The 25,257-nt window shown below is 43.1% G+C and overlaps 1 long non-coding RNA gene and 1 pseudogene across 2 annotated transcripts in view; one reads left to right on the forward strand and one right to left on the reverse strand.

Annotated features, from left to right (window-relative positions):
* LOC307223777 overlaps positions 1-21,352 on the reverse strand; it is a 41,913-nt gene extending 20,561 nt beyond the window's left edge. Inside the window, exon 1 of the long non-coding RNA XR_013842270.1 lies at positions 21,204-21,352. This is a non-coding gene — a long non-coding RNA (uncharacterized lncRNA). The remainder of the gene's footprint in view (positions 1-21,203) is intronic.
* A 121-nt stretch (positions 21,353-21,473) lies between these two features.
* LOC307224146 (ferritin heavy chain A pseudogene) lies at positions 21,474-21,950 on the forward strand (annotated as a pseudogene). Its single transcript has one exon. The product of its transcript is annotated as a ferritin heavy chain A pseudogene (transcript).
* Positions 21,951-25,257: the final 3,307 nt, after the last annotated feature.

Here is a 25,257-nt window from a genome sequence, read left to right on the forward strand (position 1 = left end):
GCCCCCGGGTAAAGCCTGACCCGGGAGTGGAGCTGTGCCTAGTTGGTGGAGTTGGGCCGTAACAAAGGAAGCTGCCTCCATAGCTCCCTTCTGGGCCAGAGTCAGGCCCTGAAGGCATGGCCTTCCTTCCAGCATGGTGTAGTGGTTAAGAGCGGTGGACTTGTAATCTGGTGAACCGGGTTCGCTTCCCCGCTCTTCCACATGCAGCTGCTGGGTGACCTTGGACTAGTCACACTTCTCTGAAGTCTCTCAGCCTCACTCACCTCACAGAGTGTTTATTGTGGGGAAGGAAGGGAAAGGAGATTGTTAGCTGCTTTGAGACTCCTTAAAGGGAGTGAAAGGCGGGATATCAAGTCCAAACTCTCTCTCTCTCTCTTTCCTGTGGCTCCAGCCTTATGAGGAAGCCTGTTGTGGGGGCGCCTGGTTGCTTCCCCTCAAAAAATGTGCCCAGGGCCATGGCCCCACAGTCCTCCCATGCTATGCCCCATTCCTTCCCAGTAAGCAGCAGCTGCAACTCAACTGTCAGGAGATCAGGTGAGCGGGGCCACACCATCATGCCATCCGCTACTGCACATAACCCCCTGTTTATCTTAGAGATTGCCTTGTATGTCTCTGGAATTCCCAATGTTACCAGGGCAAAGTTAAGGCCCAATCCATTAATTTATCTGCCACTGTTGGGCACCCTCCATCCATCCTGCACAGGAATGGAGATCACATGACAGCTGGGTGTTATGGCCAACCTGAGCATTCTTATTGGGGATTATCTGTACAGTGCAAGGACCCATTCAGCCTGCGGAGATGGTGGAGTCTGAATGGGGGCCATTTCACTCCATTTCACAATGGTGGTTAAGTTTCAATCACTTGTTTGACTAAGAGCGTCGCAGGATTAGCATCTAAAAATACATTAGATATAAAGCAGACTCCGTTATCTTAAATATACATCCTTTCCTGTTCTTTCTGTAAACTCAGGTCACACAATCTAGACACAAAACGGACTTCTTTCATTGTGGCTCTTCTGCTTAGCTTAAAGAAAAATACCCTCGATATTATATAGCTCCTCAAAGTATCACCAAATAAACTGAACAAATCCATAGATTCCTACGTACACCCTGAGTCTAGTAACGTGTTTGATACAGTGCAGTTGTCATTTTCATATAAATATTTGAAGCTGGAAACTTTTCGCGTTGCTTCATTTTACATTAAAACATTGTTTCGGTGGATTGTTCCCAGGACAAAACCAACCCTTTTTTCACCCGTAGAAAAGAAATATCAAAACATCCTACATAAAGTCTTGCATAATCAACTGTATAATCGCCACAGCTATTTCGTTTTTTCTCAAATAGCTAACAATTCCATAACGAAGCTTAATTTGGTTCAGTGCCCACTGCCATATAGGACTTTGCCACTGTTATTACGTTGACAGTTTATTGCTTGCTGGTGTCTGTATCACTAACAGCATAGCTACACCACAAAGTTGTTTAATGGACATTGTATGAGAAAGGGCAGTAGGTCAGTGGTAGAGCATCTGCACCAGGTGGTGCAGTGGTTCTGCACCTGCACCAATGGTTCTGCACCTGCACCAGTATGGTGTAGTGGTTAAGAGCGGTAGACTCGTAATCTGGGGAACCGGGTTCGCGTCTCCGCTCCTCCACATGCAGCTGCTGGGTGACCTTGGGCTAGTCACACTTCTTTGAAGTCTGTCAGCCCCACACACATCACAGAGGGTTTGTTGTAGGGGAGGAAGAGAAAGGAGAATGTTAGCTGCTTTGAGACTCCTTCCGGTAGTGATAAAGCGGGATATCAAATCCAAACAACAACAACTCCTCTTCTTCTTCTTCTTCTTCTTCTTCTTCTTCTTCTTCTTCTTCTTCTTCTCTGCATGGAGAGTCCCAGATTCAATCCCCAAAATCTCCAGGTTGGACTAGGAGAGACTGCTATCTGAAACCCTGGAGAGCCACTGTCATAAACAGTATTGATTGGAAAACAAACGAGGTCCCAACTAAAGAAGAATGCCAACTTAAACTGATGGAATATGCACAGCTTACAGACTTAACATATAGAATAAAAGAACAAGAAGAATATTAGTTTAAAGAAGATTGGAAAATGTTTGTTGAATATATGGGGGGACACATTGTGTACACTTGAAAACGTTGGCAGCATTAAGACAAATTCAACAGTGTAAACAAGTTTTGTTTGATATAATAATGGAATACTGAATGGTTTAGTTTATGTAAAATATGCAGGGATTTATGATATGCAAAATGAACCATGGAAAGAGAAGAAGGGAAGTCATTGATATTTTAAGGTAGTTTAAATGAATATTCTAAAATGTAAAACAGAAAATTTAATAAAAATTATATAGTGGGGAATAAACAGTATTGATCTATGAGAGAGGCTGGATAGTTCCAATGGAAAATTGTGAGGACCTTCCCTAAACTGTAGTTTGTACAGATCATTGGAAAAAGCTATGACAGTTAGGTAATATAAAGCCAATATTTTTTTAAACATAGATACACCTTGAGGGGAATCCACAAAATCCCAGTGACTTAGGTCGTTCCAAGTGCTGCAAGGCAGGAGAGAACCACCTTCGTTTTTCTTCAGACAGCCAAGTTAGTGAGTCCTCTCCCATTAAGATACCGGTAGTTAATAAGGGTGGTATTCAACTAAGCTGTACTCTGAGTAAACCCACTGAAATTACTAGAACAAGTTATCCGTCTTGTAGCTGAATACCACCCCCATTTTACTGAATTTATTGATCGCCTCTCACAACAGGCCATTCCGAAGCAATTTACAGTTGTACCTTGGTTTTCGAATGCCTTGTGACTCGATCGTTTTTGGCTCCTGAACGCCCCAAACCGGGAAGTAAGTGTTCTGGTTTGCAAACATTTTTTGGAAACCGAACATCTGATGCAGCTTCTGCAGCTTCCGATTGAGTGCAAGAAACTCCTGCAGCCAATCAGAAGCCATGCCTTGAAAGTTGAATGTTTTAGAAGTCGAAAGGACTTCTGGAACAGATTACATTCAAGAACCAAGGTACGGCTGTGCAATAATAAAATATGGTGATACTTGTGGACTTTCCATTTGAATCTGGTTGCCTACTGTGGGAATATAATATTTGATGTTTTACTGTGGTTTTAAAATGTATTGGAAGCTGCCCAGAGTGGCTGGGGCAACCCAGTTGGATTGGCGGCAAACAAACAAACAAACATTTGTTTACTTACTTACTTTGCTAGATGAGCCTCCAGTCTGATCCATTAGGTTAATTATAGTCTTGTGATCTGAACTGGGATCCTGGTTGGAGACCCAAAGATTAAAAACCCCAAACCTCTCTGCCAGAGTTTTTTTATTTTTATTTTTATTTTATTTTTAAATTGATTTTTGCAATTGCTATATGATGCAGCAACTTTGCAGCAGCTAAACAAGGTCTGGTGATCTGCCTGGATTTGTGGCTACCTGAAAACTCTACATGTGCCACTTTGCATCCCATGGAAGAAAGGCAAGATTCATTGTAATAATAAGTCCTATATTTCTTTATTTCTTCACTATATTAGATTCAGGTGCAAACATCAAACATGCAATAAAACACAAAGGAAAGATAAAGAAAAATAAAGCTTCATTCACTGAAGCTGTAACGATGGTTATAAATATTTATAGGTAATTTAAAAAGGAAGCGATTCCTGCTGATTAAAAACCATGGACATTGGTACAAACTCTTAAATGCATCTGAGGAACAGAGGGAGATATTTTTGAATGGAGTCCAAAATTTATAAACTGCACAAGCCTCTTAATTCTTGACACTTGGAATTAAAAATTAAATAGCAAAAGTTTAAGCAAGCAAGCTCTTCTTGTTTAACTAAGGCTTTGCATCTTTTTAAATTGGCTTTTCTCTCTAGCATAGTTGGAGACTCCATGTGTATTAGCTTATTTGCTTTACAGCTTGTGGCTTTAGTAGTTTAGGCCTGTATTTTAAGATCATTGCCCTTTACAGGAAAGGGAAAGGTATGGAATGAAAAAGATCAGTTTAATAGATATAAATACCACCTAACAAAAGCCCAAATGATTTAGTGTTTGTGTGCAAGAAAGACAAGGGCCTCACAATTTCAAAATACACACCAAACAATCTCAATAGCATTTTTTTTTCTTCCCTGGAGAAGGATAGATACATGGTATCAATATTGATTTGTTGTGCTTATCTATGCTGCGCCTTTATGTAGCTGTCAGCAAACACTGAACTGCAGAAATTATACTTTTAATGTGAAGTTTCTGGTTTTAACTCGTCGCCAGCCCACAAACCACCCAATAAATTGACACAAGTCTATCCGGCAAACCAATCACAGCTGCAAGGAAGAGCAGGGCAGAATTAGCAACACTTGTCAAATAAAATAAATATTTATGGTCTCCCTGCTTCAAGTCTCTTACCCACATGTTACTTGGCCCCGTGCGATGGAAATGTTTTTCTTGGAATGGATAATTTGCTAGAGGAACTGAGCGGGGTGACATATATACACACAACACATCCTTTCAACACAGTTCCCACAGTCTATACTCACAGAGGGGCCCTGTTGTGGCAGTGGCTATTCATGTAGCAGGTCCAACTCTGGCCATACACGGAGGTTTCCTTGCACATTGCTGGGCAGGGCTTTTTTTTCAGCTGGAACTCAGTTCTGGCACCTTTCGGGTGGGCACCACTGCCCTTGTTGTTATTGTTGTTTAGTCGTTAACTTGTGTCTGACTCTTCGTGACCCCATGGACCAGAGCACGCCAAGCACTCCTGTCTTCCACTGCCGCCCGCAGTTTTTTTTTTTAAAAGATATTTATTAAAATTTCCAAAAAATCCAGAATAAAAAAGAAAAAAAGAAAAAAGAAAAAGATAAAATTTGCATTTAAAACCTTACTTTCATTAACATCTTTCCAGGACTTCCCCACCCCTCCCCCTCTTGTATTCCATTTCCATTAGATTAGTTCCACAAATTCTTACCCCAAATTTTAAAACCTTATTATAATTATAATTAGCCCATTATTCAAATTTAGTTTATCTTGTACAACCATTTCTCTTTATAGTTTTTTGTACTTCCCTAAGATTGACCCCAGTTCCCTTCCACGAATTACCCTTTTTTTGTCACACAAAGTAAAACAAGAGAAAATAAAAAAATATAATTTTACAGCCTTTGGGTTCCAAATCTCCCTCCCCCCTTTCCCGGTTTCGATCCCCAAAATCCATCCATCTGTCTACTGCCGGCCTGGAGATCCCACGTCCATGTCTAAATCTCTCTCGATTCTACTTTGCCGTCTTTTTGGTAATCTTTAATTTCAGAAGGCCCAATCTTAGAGAAACTCTCAGAAAAGATCATTCTTCTTCCATCCAGACCTCTATGTTTAAGAGTATAACTCAAATTCTGTTTCTTGATCCTTTTAAAGTCTGGATGTCCCAAATGTTCCAACTTCGAGCTTAGTCCAGTTCTTATTCCTCAGGTTTCTTTTCCTGTTCCGCTGCAAAAACCTTCTAATTCAAAAACTTCTAGTTCCTCTACAGAGGCTTTATTTGTTCAGGAACACAAACTTAGGTCAAGTCCCTTCCTTTCTTCAATAGATAAATCCATTGTCTCCTTTAGTGTAGAGACCTCTGTAGACAAAATAATGCTTCGTTTTTGCAGCTTTCCCAGGAGATAAAAAGTCCTGTTCAATTCCATGAGTATTTTTCCACTTGCTGCCATTCTTGCAATGTCCCAGAACTCCCTCTAGAGGGATTATGGTGACTTAGTTTCCTTCCAGATCACACCAAAATTAACTTGTTGCCCTTGTTTTCAGTAATTTATATCCAAATTGTAACGAATCTAACCAGCAAAGTCATCGTAACAAAGTTCTCTTTTATTCTCCCACTTTGACAGCTACTTTGACAGCTGTCAAAATTTCTATATCTCTTCACCAGTCTCTCATAACGGATCGCTCCCGGTTCCCGGGGGGTTACACTTTAGTTCTCACAAACCACTCTTCTCCTCCAGCACAATTACTTGTAATTTCCCTTCGTGAAGTTAATAACTTTTTTCAAATAAACAGATTCTTCTCTCGATCTTAGTTGTCAAATCCTTGCATTAAAACATCTACAACGGGGGGGGGGGGGCGGACTTCCTTTTTGCACCTCCCCCGCTCGCTCCGAATTCGTAAAGCAAATTTTTCCTTTTAAGTCCGATAAATTTACTCACGGGTTGTTCTTTTTAATCCAAATTTTCAAAAGAAGAAGTTGGTGTTCTCCGTCGAATGGCATGCGGCTTTGCTAGGCAGGGGAAGCAGTGGACTCATAGCACCACACACCCCCGTCACCCGCTCCGCAGCCTTTAAAAAGGCTCCTTCGTGGGTCGGGGGGGCGCAAACGGTGCCCGCCGAGTCACCAAGTCCATGGGCATCACCGCCCATGGTTTTTGAGGGTCCCCGCGTCGCCGGCGCGGTGGGACCCAACCCCTGCCCAGCAGGCTCCCTCCGGAGCTCGGAGGGAGTCCGCCATTCGGCGATGGCACCAACCCGGAAGTGCCCACTGCCACCCGCAGTTTGGTCAAACTCATGTTAGTAGATTCGAGAACACTGTCCAACCATCTCGTCCTCTGTCGTCCCTTTCTCCTCGTGCCCTCCATCTTTCCCAACATCAGGGTCTTTTCCAGGGAGTCTTCTCTTCGCATGAGGTGGCCCAAGTATTGCAGCCTCAGCTTCAGGATCTGTCCTTCCAGTGAGCACTCAGGGCTGATTTCCTTCAGAATGGAGAGGTTTGATCTTCTTGCAGTCCATGGGACTCTCAAGAGTCTCCTCCAGCACCAGAATTCAAAAGCATCAATTCTTCAGTGATCAACCTTCTTTATGGTCCAGCTCTCACTTCCATACATCACTACTGGGAAAACCATAGCTTTAACTATACAGACCTTTGTTGGGAAGGTGATGTCTCTGCTTTTTAAGATGTTGTCATTACTGTCACTGCCAATACTGTATACAAAAACAAGGGAGATGTTTATGGTGAGTTCCAGCACCTCTTTGTCTAGAATAGCACTGGGATGGGGAACCTGACGCCCTTCCAATGTTGTTGGACTCCAACTCCCATCAACATCATCATCACCATCATCATTATTTATTGAATTTACATACCGCCCTATACCCGGGGGTCTCAGGGCAGTTCACAGAATAAAATCAAGATATAAAACCACAAAATACATAATAAAAATGAAAACAACAACCCAATAGCCCCCCCAAAAAACACACACATTTTAAAAGGGCATACAGTGGTGCCCCGCAAGACGAATGCCTCGCAAGACGGAAAACCCGCTAGACGAAAGGGTTTTCCATTTTGGAGGCGCTTCGCAAAACGAATTTCCCTATGGGCTTGCTTCGCAAGACGAAAATGTCTTGCGAGTTCCTGCGGGTTTTCCCCCCTCCCCCCCCTTTTCGTAAGCCGATAAGCCGCTTAACAGCTGATCGCTAAAAGCCGCTAAACCGCTAATAGCGCTAATCCGCTAAGCTGTCAATGGGCTTGCTTCGCAAGACGAAAAAACCGCTAGACGAAGAGCCTCACGGAAAGGATTAATCTCATCTTGCGAGGCACCACTGTAGGATGTAAATCGGATCAAGCAAAGGCCTGGCTAAAAAGGAACGTTTTTACCAGGCACCTAAGGTGTATAATGAAGGCGCCAGGTGAACTTCCCAGGGGAGAGCATTCCGCAGATGGCAGCCACTGCAAAAAAGGTCCGTCCTCGTGTTGCCACTGTTCAAGGAGGAAGCACATGAAGATCAGAAGATGATCTCAGAGTCTGGGTAGGTTCATATGGAAAGAGGCGGTCCTGGAGGTATCGTGGCCCTCCACCCATTGGCCCTCCTGGCTTGGGCCGATGGGAAGTGGAGTCCATCATTATCACGGAGCAACAGTGTCAGGTCTGTAGGGGGTTGCTTGCAAGTAAACAACCAGGACTCCGACCTGTCTTTTCCAGGTTTTATTTATTGCAACTATGTACAGTTCAGAGTTCCAAAGTTCATGACTGTGTCAGTCACTCGCAGATTCCGAGAGTGGGTTCTTCCTGCCACCCATCCAGCATAAGAACTTCGACAACCCCAGTCTCCTCCTCCTTTCCTTACATTTGACTCCCTTACGAAAACTAGGCGACGGAAGCTGCACGTCTGTTTCCCTATCAGCCTGCCTGGGAGCGGTGCTCAGGCTCGCAGTAACCTCTGTGAGCCTTTGCCTCCCTTTCCCCCTCTGTTTCACCAGAGGCTTTGCTCTCACCAGTCCCTGATGAGGTGTTACTGCTCAGCAAAGTCGGAGGCTCCCTGCACGCTTCTGCCTCCCTCCCACCTTTTGAGGGCACTACCCTGACAAACAGATTCCCCACTCCAGCTTTAGGGATTGTTTATTTATTTATTTTGTTATGTATTTATTTATTAAATTTGTATAGCCCTGGTGGGAGCATATTGCAGATATTAATATATACTGTAGTCCGTGGTAAATCTGGCAATGGAAAATTTCTGTGGTGCCCCCTATTCCCTTGATGCCCTAAGCATGTGCTCATTTTGCTCAGCAGTTAATCTAGCCATGCCTATCAGCATCCCTATATGTGCCCATTCGGTCACCTCAGTCTATGAAACTGGTTTGGCTCTGTTACAGGCACCAAAGAATACTTGTTCCCACTTGTAAGATATCAGAATTTTTGCATGCGGCACCTAAATGGAACTCCCTGCCTATGGGTGTCAGGCAGGAGACTTTGCTGTCCTTTTTTGGTGGCCCCATTAAACACCACTGTACATTTTAACAATCTCTTGAATGCTTTTATATACTTGTTTTTGACTGTTTCTCACCTGAGAATTTTAATGTTTTGTTTTATATTTTTTGGAAACCGCTTATGGGTGAAGTTTTTTTTATATATACCCTCAATCAGTGTATGCATTATGTGAAACCAAAAATATAAATAAAATCCTATGGTGAGTAGCAGGCTAGACGAGATGTCCTCTAAGGCCCTTTGCCATCTTATGATCCTATGTCCTTGCGCTGCTTCATTCAAGAAGGCTTGCTCAGAAAAAAAATGTCACCAGAGGATTGTGCCTGATATAAATCAAGGTTTCCCTTAAGAACAACATGCCAGCGCAATCCTACGAAAATCTGTAGCCAATGATACTGCTAATTCAAAGAATAAGATTAAATGAACATTAGTTGGGCCATTTCCGGCAGAAATAACCTCACTTGACCTTGGCATTCACCTTGTGAATGATCATCCCATGTGATTATGCCCACCTGCAGAGCAATCCACATTTTCATATAAGTTCCTCTGGGATGCCAGTTTGAATAATTAGACTTGACATTTCACTGACCAGCAAAAGAGAGGTCTTTTATTTCCTAAAGGAAACCACAAGGATAGCAATATCTTTATACCAATCTGTGCGCTGCCATCAAAATCATCTACGGTAATTTGTTTTTTTCATGCATTTGCAATGTCGTTTGGCCATCAGGCATATCCTTTTTCACTAAAGGTGAAGTACAAGCGAACCCTCAGAATTGGCGTTTGCCTTTTAATACTTCTTTTTTTAAAATGTAAATAGTAACATGCTGATTATGTAGATTCCCCCCCCCCCCTGTTTTTGGCCAGTATTTTATCACTTGAAACATCTATGTCTTAGATTCTCATTTTCCTTTCTTTGTTCATGGCTCAAATGTAACTGTGGAGTTGGGGCACCCGTTTTGAAACTGAAGAAAGATAATTGCTGCTGTTCTGAAAGTTCATTTACAACGTCCTGCAACCAGACATAGAGCTTTTAACAGTAAGAGTTGATGAGAACTGATAAATGTGCAGAATATGTGAGTGGAAAAAATAAGAGTTATGATAGCCCAATGTTATTAGGATTTAGCCCATCATGAATGTGCACACATTGCAAAAATGAAGGCGGTGTATTTTTCTTGAATAAACCAAAAACCCTAAGTAGAAGCAGCCTGCTCTGGAGATATTTGGATCCCTTTGGATCCAACCAAGGCAATGTGTGATGTCTGTTCAGACTTCCAAATACTGTAAAGTCAAATCCACTATCCAAGCCAATGAGCTGGGTTCTGAAACATTTTATAGCACTCTAGGTATATATGCACTGAACAGTTCTAGAGGATGATGAATTGTGCCTTCTGATTCATCACTCCACATAGACAACATTTAATTCTGAAATAGGCTACACATGTCCAAACCAGGGGCAGCCTGTGCAATAGGTGAATGAAGCCATTTGCTTCAGGCTATAGATCCAACTGCCACCATTGGGCTGCTGTCAGACCCATCAAGGCTTTGCCTGGACCACAAATACAGCCCCGCCATCCCTCACTGATGTGTTAGGCAGCAGTGCAGACATCACAGAGGGGCAAGGTGGGGCCCCAGATCTGTAGATGGGTTGTGGGGGCAAAGGCAGCATTGGGATGTTCTGCCTATAGTGGCAAAACTTCTTGGGCCAGCCCTGTTCCAAATTATATGCATGTAAATAATAATAATAAGAAGAAGAAGAGTTTGGATTTGATATCCCGCTTTATCACTACCCGAAGGAGTCTCAAAGCGGCTAACATTCTCCTTTCCCTTCCTCCCCCACAACAAACACTCTGTGAGGAGAATGGGACTGAGAGACTTCAGAGAAGTGTCACCCAGCAGCTGCATGTGGAGGAGTGGAGATGCGAACCCGGTTCACCAGATTACGAATCTACCGCTCTTAACCATCACACCACACTGGCTCTATAACAACAGCAACAACAACAACAACAACAACAATTTATTACTTATACCCCACCCATCTGGCCGGGCCTCCCCAGCCACTCTGGGCGGCTCCCAACAGAATAGTAAAAACACGATAAAACATCAAACATTAAAAAACTTTCCTAAACAGGGCTGCCTTCAGATTTCTTCTAAAAGTCAGATAGTTGTTGATTTCCTTGGCATTTGATGGGAAGGCATTCCACAGGGCATGTGCCACTACCGAAGAGGCCCTCTGCCTGGTTCCCTGTAGCTTCACTTCTCACAGTGAGGGAACCGCCAGAAGGCCCTCGGAGCTGGACCTCAGTGTCTGGGCTGAACGATGTGGGTTGAGACCCTCCTTCAGGTATACGGGGCCAAGGCTGTTTAGGGCTTTAAAGGTCAGCACCAACACTTTGAATTGTGCTTGGAAATGAACTGGTAAAGAGATGATAAGGCCAATGAACATGAGCCAGCTTCCTTGCCATCTGGGTTCAGTGAACACAGTTAAAATGCATATAGTTGTCTTCTCTGCTATGGATTAGGATGAGACATTAGGGTTCCTGGAACTTTCCTTCAACGCAGAGCACTAATCAAATAAGAAATGCTTTCTTTGAGTGATAATATTGAACAGCGTAAGATCATTTTGCAACTGATGAAAAAGATGTAGTATAAGTTCTCACACGGAGGCATCTTCATTAGTGTCTTATATTCTGAAGTAATGTTTTGAAGTGCTGGAGTATTGAGCCCTGTTAATGCATCATTACTCGTGTGTAGGGTTCAATACTCCTGCTGAAGGTGGAGTGGGGTTGTGCTTTCGGCTGCAACTCCTTCCTGCAACAACCACATGTTGCTTTTGTGTTCAAGATAACTGAGAATTTGATTCCGTGGCTATTGCAAGAATTTGGAAAGGAACAGAGGAGGTAGCCTGTCTCCACCTCCAAGAGTGTTAGGTTGACCTTTATATAGCAAAAATCAATCACACTGACCAGGAAATTGGGAGAGAAGGACTGACACAGCATCCTCAAATGAATGAGTAGTGGAGCATTGCTAAACCTGTTTGACCTTTGCCCTCATAGAACCCCTGCAATCCAGGAATATGCAGCTGTCTCTGATGAGCACTAGAGTCTTTTGATTATTTACCTACTTGGAAATGTGTAAAAATATCCAAGCAGTGGATAAATATTTAATTACATAACATGTACATTTAAAATATCATTAAAAATAGTAAACAATATGTATAATTCCTTCATATGACTGTATTAGCTGCAAACAAAACTATTAATAGCTCAGTTGACATCTCCTTTGTTTCAACATGCAACATGTATTGGGCTGGTTCTAAGTAAATGGGTATTTTAAAAACATCTGCAGCTGCATATACACCATACTACATTTAAAGCACATCATCTCAGTTCCAAAGAATCCTGAGAACTGTGGCTTGTTAAGGGCGCTGGGAATTGTAGCTCTGTGAGCGGCAAACTACAGTTCCCAGGAATCTTTGGGTGGAGTGTTCTTAAAATGTATGGTGTGCACACACATCCCCAAAAAGTGGGAAAGATGGAGCACTACCATCTTAAGGCACCAAAACACAGCTGTCAGTAGACTCAGAAAGAACACTTCTATTTGTTCTCCAAAAGACAGACAGCCATTATCAACAGAATATGTAACAGTTTTAACATGTTGGTAATACCTAAAAAGGACATGAAAAACTAGTGCACCCAACCATCTGCTGTGGTCATCATGACCAAAACCCTTTTATACAAACGGAGAAGATTTGGACGTTCAACTGCCTATTCTACTTGCTGACACAGATAAGTAATCTTGGATAACTGTAATATTTTATACATGGGTTTAATCTGCCCCTCTAGAATATACTGAAACAAACAAGCCAACCAGCCAATAAAGGCCAGCATCAATGCACTTGAATTCCTACAGCTTTCACTTGTGTGATTCTAAGTTCCCACCGTGAAACCTGTGCATAAAAGCTTTGTCCCTCAACGGCAACCATATTTGCTTCCTGAACTCATTGTTCTTCACATTTCTTTATTCTTGAGGCTGCTTATTTCCCCTGATCTTAGGGTATGGATGTGTGATTTACAGTGTCTTGAAACCGGATTCCACTAAAGACCCTTCTGCTGTGCAAGATGGCAGCTGTTTTCTTTTTTTAAGAAAGAAAATCTTTGAATGAGCGTCTCAGTCTCTTCCTGCACGCAGCTATCCAACAGAAAGTTCTTAGCCTGTCTATATGAAAGGGTGCTTGTATATTGAGCGCTGTTGCCTGCAGTTCTGTCCTTCACAGATGGGCCACTGGGAAATTGGTGAAACCAAGAAAATAGGGGCATTTAGCCAGGAATTTTTGTTTTCTCTCAATACACACAGCTGTAACATCGCTAGGTTGTTATTTCCTTCGGAACCCATACATGTCTGTGTTGGCTTCTTAGATGCAAGGCCTCATTCAAAGTACAACCCACCCTTTCTTTCTGCAAAAGCAAACAAGAAAACTGCCATCAGTTTTTCATGGAAACTACGCAAAGATGCTTTCAGAGAAGCTTTTTAATTAAAAATATGAATTAAGCAGACATATGTTATTGTCTAATCTGACTGAATGCAAGGGCTCTTAACAATGTGTTGTTGTTTTTCAAGTTTGGATACCTGAGCTCTTTTGAATTGGAAAAGCAAGAGGCTGAAGGTGTTGTAAACTTGTTGGGAACTTTTGAGGGGTGTGGTAGAAGCTTCTACAGAATGACAAATCCCATTTGTTGTAATGTGACAATCATTACAAGCCTACCTCTCAGAAGGGCATGGACACACACACACCCCGAGAATCTTCCACTCCTCACTGAAATGTCAAATGATGACTTCCCAAAGATGACACTCAGAGGTGTCAACATGCCATTTCTTGTGGCTGTTATTCCACTGAAGCCAATGCGAATATCAGGAGGAGGAAGTTTGCAAACTCCTAACCAAGCTTGCTTTGCAGCTGGTTCTGAATGTGGAAAACAGTATATGCAGATCAGCTTTCCTCCAACTGGTACCTTCCAGATGTTTTGGATCACAACTCTGATCAGCTTCAGCCAGGTTGGCCCAAGGTCAGGATGGTGGGAATTGTAGTCCAAAATATCCAGAAGGCAGCATGTCGGGGAAGACTGATATAAATCATATTTTCTTCAAATGTAAATTGGTGCATCACTGGCCTGAATTTTCCTATACCAGTGCTTCCCAAACATTTGAGACAGAAGGGTGGTTTCTTTGGGGGGTATTTGCTGCTTCATGTGACAGTATAATGTAGCCAGCCTGGATATTATTTACCTTATTCTACTCAGGCACATGTGGAAGGAACCTCAGTTGTGGTTCCTTCTCAGGCACCAGAATGTTTTCATCATCCAAGACATTGCTTTCCTTAAGTTGCTTTCAAGAATTCTCCAAAGGTCAACACTCATGAAGACAATAAAACTGTCAATTAATTTGCAGCAAGCAGACTGAATTATTTAAGGCAAGAGATTTTGTGCTGTTTGTTGAAGATAGCCACATGCTCAGACAGAACGATGTTGTATACAACCAACAATATTGTTCAAAGTGGAATATTGTGGAATAGTATGAAGGGAAGTATATAAGAGATTAATGACTATCTTGCAGTTTTATTATTATGGGGCATTTTGGATTCCACTATTGGATGCATGTAAACCTAACAGGAAGACACCTTGCAAGAATGCTGCAATCCTAATCCCAGTGATCTGGTGGTAAATCCCACTAAATTCAATAAGATTTCCGGATGAGTAGACACGTTTAGGATTGTGCTGTTCTGATTTTCAGAGAAGGTGATGTGCTGCTGCTGGAATCAGCTTTGGGCCAGGAATTGCTGCATCGGGATGTTGCCCAGACGTGGTCCAGATGGTTTGGTGCCTGCTAGGACAATTTCCCGGAGTGCAAAAGAGACTACAGTACAGAGAAATGGGAAATTCATGCACAGATCTGCTTCAACTCAAAGCTTTCCACTGGCTCACAAGGCCAGATTGCAGCAGCACCTGTTTAGTATCGTTCCTTCATTCTTCCCTACCTAAAACACTACCAGTTCTAAACGGGAGATGTACCATGGTGATGACAGGCCTTGCGGTGAACTGGACAATAAACAAGAAGTCCTTGTTTGACAGGAAACACTATTTCTATGCAGAGATATGCTGTGAATTGGAATTTGCCGTACATTCTGTGCACAGGGAAAAACCAGAATGAAACGGTAACCAGAAATGTGAGGATCAAGCAGATTTTCAAGGGATTGATCATGACTTAAACCACAATGTGAACAAAGAGGGTCGCAGTTAAAAAAATAGTCCCTTTCCCACAAAATTACAAAAACCCACTGCATGGAGAAAACTAGCATTTCAGAGATCTAGATTAGAACTTGGGCAGCCCAAAAAGTTTTATCATGTGATGAGTTGTATGGTGAATTGGGCTGAAATCAGCTATATTAGCTGCCGTTTGGTTATGCCATGTCATTAAATATTGCAAGAAAGGTGCCTGAATATTGAGACAGACATTTGTCGTAGAAATATTTATTCCACACCAACCTCACTTGATGCGAAAGTTGAATCTTTATCTTCTTTCATTTATTTGTGGGTTTAATATTTGATTTCATCATTTGATGAGCTTAAGAGCTGAATAAGAATAATAATAATGTAGGTTTTGCTGTTTTGTTTTTAATCATTTACTTGTTTTTATCCTGTATTTTATTCTGTGAACCACTCTGAGATCTTACAATGAAGGGCAGTATATAAATCTAATAATTTTATTAGATGAGGTGTGTAGATCAGCAAGAATAAGCCAGTCATAAAGCAAAGCAAAGAGACAGCATTTGTTCTATTTATTCACAGTTAAAATTCAAATTAAAACCTTCACAATGTTGTATATATTTTATACATTAAGTTGCTGTGCATCTTTGCATGCAGGATTTGGGGGAAACCAGTAAGCCTTGACAGACAGCACAATGAGCATTTAAAACAGATTGCTCCTCCCACATGAAGATTTGTGAAGGAGTCTTTTCAATGTGCTTAATCCTATTTACACCCCCTAATTGGAGTAATCTGTTTGTTAAAAACACCAAAGTCTCCAGTCTTCAGGCAGGCTCATCAGGCTCATTTGTTTTTATCATCCATCAAACCCAATCCCAAAAGAACATCATAACGATGTCAATTTTAATGATGATCTATTTCATCTTAAATTAGAATAAAGCTAGCTTATGCTTGGCAAAACGACAATGGCAGACTCTGTTAAGAGACCTTGTAAACACAACCTAGCAAAGTGATTTTGAATCCTTAGTCCCTTTCTTCAACTGGGAAAAGAGCAGATTACGCACACCTCCTGATTTTCCAATTCAGTTTCAGTGCATGTAAAGCACACATAAAAGGATGGAACAGTATAGTACACACAGCTCTAGGATAGCTCAGATGGTAGAGCATGAGACTCTTAATCTCAGGGTTGTGGGTTCAAGCCCCATGCTGGGCAAAAGATTCATGCATTGCAGAAGGTTGGACTAGATGATTCTAGTGCTCCCTTCAAACTTTACAATTGTATGATTCTATGACAGATCTTGGGACGCAGGTGGCGCTGTGGGTTAAAGCCTCAGCGCCTAGGGCTTGCCGATCGAAAGGTCGGCGGTTCGAATCCCTGCGGCGGGGTGCGCTCCCGCTGCTCGGTCCCAGCGCCTGCCAACCTAGCAATTCGAAAGCACCTCCGGGTGCAAGTAGATAAATAGGGACCGCTTACCAGCGGGAAGGTAAACGGCGTTTCCGTGTGCGGCTCTGGCTCGCCAGAGCAGCGATGTCACGCTGGCCACGTGACCCGGAAGTGTCTCCGGACAGCGCTGGCCCCTGGCCTCTTAAGTGAGATGGGCGCACAACCCCAGAGTCTGTCAAGACTGGCCCGTACGGGCAGGGGTACCTTTACCTTTTACCTTATGACAGATCTATGACTGAGCACCACCAAGATTGAAATGGGACAGAATCAGCTGCTCAGTCCGTCCCTATCAACATTTGAAAGTATTTTTTGGCCACTTCTATTTATTAGAGGAGGGACACGGGTGGCGCTGTGGGTTAAACCACACAGCCTAGGACTTGTCGATCAGAAGGTCGGCGGTTCAAATCCCCACGACGGGGTGAGCTCCCGTTGCTCGGTCCCTGCTCCTGCCAACCTAGCAGTTCAAAAGCACATCAAAGTGCAAGTAGATAAACAGGTACCGCTCCGGCGGGAAGGTAAACGTTGTTTCCATGCCCTGCTCTGGTTCGCCAGAAGCGGCTTAGTCATGCTGGCCACATGACCCGGAAGCTGTACACCGGCTCCCTCAGCCAATAAAGCGAGATGAGCGCCACAACCCCAGAGTCGGCCACGACTGGACCTAATGGTCAGGGATCCCTTTACCTTTATGACAGATCTATGACTGAGCACCACCAAGATTGAAATGGGACAGAATCAGCTGCTCAGTCTGTCCCTATCTACATTTGAACTGGGCCAAAGTATTTTTTTGGCCACTTCTATCTATTAGAGTAGTTTCAATGTGCAGAGCATACATAACAATCCTCCTTAGCAAGTCAATTTTCTGATTAGCATAATAGCATCTCCATCTGCATCATTCTGTATGATTAAAAAAGCACATTTTGAGTCTCTCTCTCTCTGTCTCCCTCCCTCTTTGTATAAGTATATACATGAATATGTGAGCCCTAGGGTTCCTGTGGCATCCCTGGGGCTTATTAAAAAAAAAGAAAAGTGTGTAGAGTGTCCATTGACTTGTAAGGAATTCACCATTTCCTTCCGTTCCCTTAGGAACCACAATGCAACTCTAAGGATTCTAGGAATATCACCTATCCCCACTTCAGACAACAGAGGAGCTGAAGAGTTTTTCAATAAGGGATATGTCTTCAAACAAAGAAACAAAGAACAGCCCCTTATACCATAACAAGAAGAAAAGGGATATATATATATATATATATATATATATATATATATATATATATTCATTACATTTGTTTCCTGCTGGGTCAAGTGTTATATCACTTCTATTCTTGCTAAGATTTCTGAAACAAATGTGATATATATGAATAGAAATCACTCTCTGAAATGGTTTCATCATGGTGACAATACTAATGGTTGAGCTTCTAAAAGTGAAAACGCTAGACTGTCTATGAATCCCGGGGAAGAAATGGAACCACACATTGAAGTGCAAGTTGAACTTGAGGTTAAGCATGAGGTTTAAGTGCGTTGTTGGAAAATCCTTTGTTGAACTTAAGTGCCTTGAAACAGGCTCATTATCTCTCAGTGTGTCTTGCCTGTTGCCTGGGAACTCTGGGGCGCACAATACATTTTCTCCAGCTAATTCTAGGATGAATGAGAGATCGAGAGATCTGGCAATTCTCTCCATCTCTGTGAGCTCCTAAAGTGGGGGGGGGGGGTTATAATTAAAATTGCAACTGAACAGGCCAGAAGGGAATGAAGTGCTCAGGGTTCCCTCCAATTAAACTCCTCCTAAAACGGGACTCAGCTGCTGTTACACTTCTTCCAGGCCAGAGGTGACTTCTTAGTAGCCTTGCTGGTAAATAAAGAATGAGGCTGTACTGCATGAGTCTGATGTGCTATGTAATTGGCTGTGCACAAGTCGGCTGTGAAATGTAAATGTTCTCCTGACTCAGTGCTGTTTTGTATAACGAAAGGAGGAATCCTTGCATATCCTATTGCAGTGATTGGGACTTATTAGTCTATGACGGGCGTCTTCTAGGTAGACTGACGCAGACCAGGGCAGGACAGGGGAGAATCGCATGTGGAGTTTTCTGCCACAGGTCCATGTCTCCCCATATGAGCCTGCCAGGGCTTGGAGATCTTCTGGGGAAGCTTTTCTCTCCATCCTGCCACCTTTGCAGGCATGTTTGGTAAGAACACAAGAAAGGGCCTTCTCAGCAGCTGCTCCCCATTTGTGGAACTTCCTTCCACAAGAAGGAAAGAGGAAGTCCCCTCTCTGCTTTCCTTTCACCAGCAGGAAAATACTTATATTGTTCCAACAGACCTTTGGTCACTAATATCCATGATTTCTGATAGTTTGATATGGTTATAGGATGAGAAGATAGTAGGTCTAATAGTAAGATGTTTAAAACAAGTTGGAAGAAAAAATAGGAACCTCTTGTTGGAATCTCATAGAGTTAATGGTTTTAGGAGACAGAGAATTACAGCATATCTTTGCAGTAGCTGGACAGTGGTATAACTGGCTGTAGAATACCTCTTGCTTCTTGGGAAAGTGTGTTTTAAGGGAAATTAACCGACTCAGTTCATGCGGTTCCTTCTTCCTCTCCCCTCCTTCTCCCATGCTCATTCCTTCATCTACTTCCTGTGGTTTTGAGTTGTTTTGTGAGGACATTAGAACTGGCAAACTATGGTTTGGGATAATTTTTGATCCTGCTTCAAAGCATGGTTTCAATTTGCAGTTAGGAGGCAAAACACTTAACTTTTGCAGCTGAAGAATGAGATAAAAAGGCTTTAAATAAATAAATACCATAGTTTGCCAGTTCAAACAATACAGCAAATGATGCTTCGTGGAAACCAGGAGGGGAAGAAGGGAACCAATTCATGTAAGGGTAGGTCACTGGGGACAGTGGAAGGGAGCTTTGTTTTGCCATTCCATCTGAATTAGCCTTCATTGCCAATATGAAGCATGCCTCTACTTTTGCTGGCAAATAAGAGCTGATATCCAATTTAAGTAATACAGTGGTACCTCGGGTTACAGACGCTGCAGGTTACAGATGCTTCAGGTTACAGACTCTGCTAACCCAGAAATAGTACCTCGGGTTAAGAACTTTGCTTCAGGATGAGAACAGAAATCGAGTGGCGGTGGCACGGCGGCAGCGGGAGGCCCCATTAGTTAAAGTGGTGTTTCAGGTTAAGAACAGTTTCAGGTTAAGAACAGACCTCCGGAACCAATTAAGTTCTTAACCCGAGGTACCACTGTACTTAGAGTGGACCTATTGAAAGCAATGGATTTACTTAACAATGAACACTGGATATCATTCATAGAATTTATATAATAAGCAGGAACTTATTAGAATGTCTAATACCAAAAGAGTAGGCGAAATTGGTGACGGGTGAAAAGTTCAGTTTCAATTGGCTCAGAATCAGCTTTGCCATCCCTCTGGCAAAAAGCTTGTTTATTCTGATCCAATTGGAATCAAAATTTGCTCTGTTGCCGGGTTGGCAGACTGTTCAGGATATGAACAGTTGTAGGTTTAGGGGGTCAGTCTGGATGATGCTCCTTGCCCCTTCCTGTTCTTTGGGTCCTTTACCCAGCAAGGTTAGAAGCTGACAAGAGGAGTTCCCGGAACACCAATACAGTAATTGTAGGTGCCATGAAGCCTGATCCCTTCTCTGTTTCCCTGTGAGTCACCAATCCCCTTCCACCTAAGCACCTCCAAATCCCTACCCACCTACCTGCAAATCTCTAAGCCTCTTCCACCCATATGTTTACCTGGCTGTGAGGAAAGTTGGAGGTCTATCTCTCTTCTCTGGCTTCTGGTCCCCGAAGCAATGTAACAGAGCACATCAAACACAACCCTCCCAGGGATACAAATGCCTGCAGTGGTTGTGGGAAAATTAAATTTCCTAGTATTAATTTGTGCTGGAAGGAGACAGACCAAAACAGAAGTAGCCAGGTGTCAGCGAGAGGCTAGTGGATTTCGAGGGGGAAGGAGTTGTGTTCTTATTTGGTTCCGATTAAAATCTAAGCTGAAGAAGAACTGGGTGTGCTTCATGCTTTTCATAATTATGGCTAGAAGCAGATGAGCATAAAACAAATGTACTGGTGGCAAGTAATAAAACTCCCTTTATCACAGATAGGAAACAAAGTGAGCAAGTATGGGAAGCATAATAAATGAAGACAGAAGATTCAGAAAAGATAAATAATTTCATAAGAAGAAGCACATGCTAGCCTGAGGAATATTTTTCAGCGCTGAAAAACAAATATACCCACACACACACGCATAGATATGGAGCAGAGGCTCATACGGATGTTTAGCAAAATGGAAGAAAGGAGACTTGAGGCTTTTGAGATGAGGGTCTGCAGAGAAACACATAAACTTTATTAGATGTAAAAGAAAACTAATAAAGGAATATTGGACAGGACTGGAGAGGGATGAAGGCTGCTGCAAAATGTGAAGAGGTGAGGTGATGAAATAGGATCAAGGTCTCCCTCCAAGACACAGGCTGAGGGAAGGTTGCCATCTCACAGGGAAGTGGGCAAATCCAGCAGCAATCCACACTTGGACAGCCCCCACCTCCATGCCACGGTCACCCTACCTTCCTACCTTCATTTGCTAGACCATGGCAATTTTCTGGGCTACATGGCACCCATTCTGAACAGAGTCAGCTGTCAATAAGAACGGACCTGGGTGACAGTAACAGTAGTGTAGGGCTTGTGGTGTTGTTTGGTTTCAGTTTAGTTTGCTAGGACACAGATGTTATGTACTGAAGTTCTCACCCTGGGCCAGCAGGGGGATACTGTAGATAGTTTTCACTCAGGTCCACATATGCAAATAAGGAATTGAAAGCGACACTCAGTTATTGGATAGATACAGAAAGTTGTTACTGTTGCATTGTAGTGGAGCTCTATATAAGCAGGCTGGCTGAACCCTTCAGTTCAGTTCAGTTCTGGCCTGTGAATAAAGAAGAGCTGTTTGAAGAACAGTGTTGTCTGATATGTTCACTCACAACTTAACAACAGAGATGGCTTCTCAGGTGTGCCAGAACTTTTGTGCTGACTGTGAAGCTACCTTGAACCAGCTAGTGAATTTGCAGCTGTATGCTAGCTATTTCTATCTGTCCATGTCATTATGTTGCCTTGGGTCACGTGGCCAAGTTCCTGAAGGAACAGTCCCAAGAAAAGTGGGAGCATGCAGATAAGTTCCTGAAATATCAGAACAAGAGAGGAGAGTGCATCTTGCTGAAGGACCTCAAGAAGTCAGAGAAGGATGAGTGGGGCAACAGCTTGGATGCCCTGCCTTGCTGGATCTGCACAAGGTCACAACAGAGAAGGGAGACCCTCATCTGAGTGACTTCCTGGAGTCTGAGTACCTGGAGGAAGAGGTGAAGGTCATCAAGCAGCTGAGAGACCACCTCACAAACCTGAGGCACCTGGGACTGCCTCAGAACAGCATTGGGGAGTACCTGTTTGACAAGCTCACTTTGAAGAAGAGCAGCTGAATGCTCTCATTACTTTAGAAAAAGAGTAAAATTTGTAGTCAAGTTTGTGTAGTGTATTTTCAAGAATAAGGAAGGAAGGAAGGAAGGAAGGAAGGAAGGAAGGAAGGAAGGAAGGAAGGACCTGGGTAAAGAGGCCTTTAAATTGTTTGAGTTGATATTTGCTTCTTGCCTTTCCAACAATAATGTCGACCGCAAAGCAGCTCACAATAACACCATTAAAAATTAACAAATATTACAGTCACTATAATCATATAAAAAACACAGCAGCATAGAAATAAGGCAGAAAACAAACAAATTCAGCCAGCGATATACAATTCAATGCAAACTCATAGTAATTCAGAATATCAGAAATGGCTGCCAATCGTCTCCAATCTCCATCCAGGCAAGCAAAAGTCATTATTAACAGAGTCTAAGACACATCCCAGGCAGGCCAAAGCACTCAAGACAGGTACCAAACATGGCTGGTGAGCGGTGTGGCCTGGAAAAAATGGTGCAATTAGGGTTGCCACCTGTCCTGTATAATACAGGATTGTCCTGTATTTCAATGTAAATCTCTATGCCCTGTACTGATACAGTTTTGTCCTGTATTTCAGGTCTTCTCTCTCTCTCTCTCTCTCTCTCTCTCTCTCTCTCTCTCTCTCTCTCCTGTCCCCCCCCCCCCCGCCAAGTTGGGGATCCTCTCCAAATGCATGTGTTTGAAAGGGTGTGCAAAAGGTCATGTATTTAAGTTCTGGACAGCCAAGCACAGAGAGATCCACAAATTCATGTAAATCAGTCAGATGGGTGGGGTACAAATAATAAAACTATTATTAGTTGTAGGTGTGTGTGTGTGTGTGGCAAATTCCAGAGGGGCCATCCTGTTAGGTTGCCATGGGTTGTAATGGATTGCTTTGAAGTCACTTTGGCACCGGGGGGGGGGGGGATTTCCGACCAACTGCCCCGCCCCGCCCTGTCCAGTATTTTGCCAGAACAAATGTGGCAACTGTTAAGTTGTGGGTGAACATATCAGACGACACAGCGATTCTTCCAACAGCTCTTGTTTATTCACAGGCCAGAACAGAACTAAATTGAAGGGTTCAGCCAGCCTTATAAGGAGCTCCACTAGAACGCAACAGTAACCATTTCCTGTAACTATCCAATCACCGAATGTCACTTTCAATCCCTTATTTGCATATGTGGACCTGAGTGAAAAACTATCTACAGTATCCCCTGCTGGCCCAGGGTGAGAACTTCAGTACATAACAGCAACACTAGGTCCAGCAGGGGAGGGGGCACCTTGGAAGAAGCGTAAGAGAGGCTCTGAGGGATACATTTGGCCTCTGGGTCTATGGTTCCCCACCCCTCCTCCAGATGCTTTCAGTCCAGGCGCTGCAAGCTAACAGCAGATTGACACAGCTTCAGTTCACTATTAACTCATAATAAAGTTTCCAGTTGTATTTAAACTGATTTTACAAAGGCAACGGCAAAAAAACCCTTTAGCTAAATAATTATGTGTCATACTTCTTGATTACTTTTTTTTATAAAAAAAAATATGTCATGGGGTTGGTTTTTGTTGGGTGTTTTTAAACCACAGGCAGATCAGAACCTTTCAGTGTAAGTTACCATGGCAAACCACTTGCTGTTATACTACTGAACTAGATAATGAATTAACCACAGCACCATCCGTATCTCTTCAACTAAGAACAGACATTGTCTGCATTATATCGTTTACTGGCTGGCCACGTAATACAACTGTGATCGGCAAGAAAATACGTTATCTATCTATACATTAATATCTATTTTTATGCCATTTCTTCGACAGAGGCCCCCTTTCTTAATGATAAGAAATAATTATCTCCCTTGAAAGTAAGTCTTTGTGTTCATGTGGAGCACATACATGTGGTTTTTCAAACAGAGTTGTCCCATATTGAATGGTGCTTGGTGCCCCAATGAGGCCAGGGAGAGGGATCTATGGTTCAGTCACAAGGGGGCACTCAACGTTAGTTGTATCTGGGAGCAGTCTGGAATTTCATATACCGTATTTTTCGCCCTATAGGACGCACTTTTTCCCCTCCAAAAATGAAGGGGAAATGTGTGTGTGTCCTATGGGGCGAATGCAGGCTTTTGCTGAAGCCTGGAGAGCGAGAGGCATCGGTGCGCACCGACCCCTCTTGCTCTCCAGGCTTCAGGAAGCTATCCGCAAGCCTTGTGAGCCCGGGGGAGTTCCCGCGGGCTCGCAAGGCTTGAGGTCAGCAGCCTGCAGCCCAAAGCACGGGGTGCCCTCCGGAGGAAGGTGTCCGCAAGCCTCCCGCGCCCAGCGGGAGGTCCCGCCAGGCGAGAGAGGCTTGGGGCGGCAGCCTGCATCCCGAAGCACGGGGTGCCCTCCGGAGGACGCCAAGTGCTTCTTTATTCCCCCCCCCCAAAAAAAAAACTAGGTGCGTCCTATGGGGTGGTGTGTCCCATGGGGCGAAAAATACGGTGTGTGTGTATATATATATATATATATATATCATTTCCAACGTATCATTTCCAACAATCATTTAGCATACATTCTTATCTTATACAATATTTTAGACTTCCGTCAACCACCTCTGAAGATTTTCCATTCTTTATCACTTAATCTGCATTTCTTAATTTCTCTATTACTTTTAATTGTCCTTAACTAATAATTCTCTTCATAGTCTTCCTTGCAATATTTTGCATAGTCCTCCCTCCTTACAAAACGTCTTGCAATAATCTGTTTATTACGATTGTTTTTCATATAGTTCAAATATTTACTCCAGTACTCTAAGAATCTCTGGTCCCGCAGGTTTCGATTCCTTCCTGTCAGTTTGTCTAATTTTGCATAGTCCATTAATTTCATTTGCCACTCTTCTTTCGTTGTCAGTCCGGAGTTTCCTGTATGTGTTTAAGAAAGAATCAATAAAGTTATTGTCTCAAATCCTTACAGGGTGTGTGTGTGTGTGTGTTGCGTGGCTCTTGCCTGCCATTTCTGCTCTGGTGTGAGGCAGGTTCCCAGACAATGGCTGTGTACACATCGTACATTTCAAGCACATCCTTCAAAGCACCCCAAGAACTGTAGTTTACCCCTCACAGAGCTATAATTCCCAGTACCCTTAACAAAGGAAAAGGTGATAAAGCTCCACTACCTGCAGCCGTTAACTGTTCATCAGCTGCTATAGCCTATGTCTTACTCCTCCTCCTCTGTCCAGCAAGGTTTGGGCAGCAACAGCAGCAGCTTCAAGGCAATTCAAGGCAGTGGCAGGACCCTGGTCTCTTGGAGGAAGGTTCAATTTTGTCTCTTTGGAACCCAGTTTTCATCATGACT

The sequence above is a fragment of the Podarcis cretensis genome (genome assembly GCF_951804945.1).
Source record: "Podarcis cretensis genome assembly, chromosome: 9".
Taxonomy (NCBI): Eukaryota; Metazoa; Chordata; class Lepidosauria; order Squamata; family Lacertidae; genus Podarcis; species Podarcis cretensis.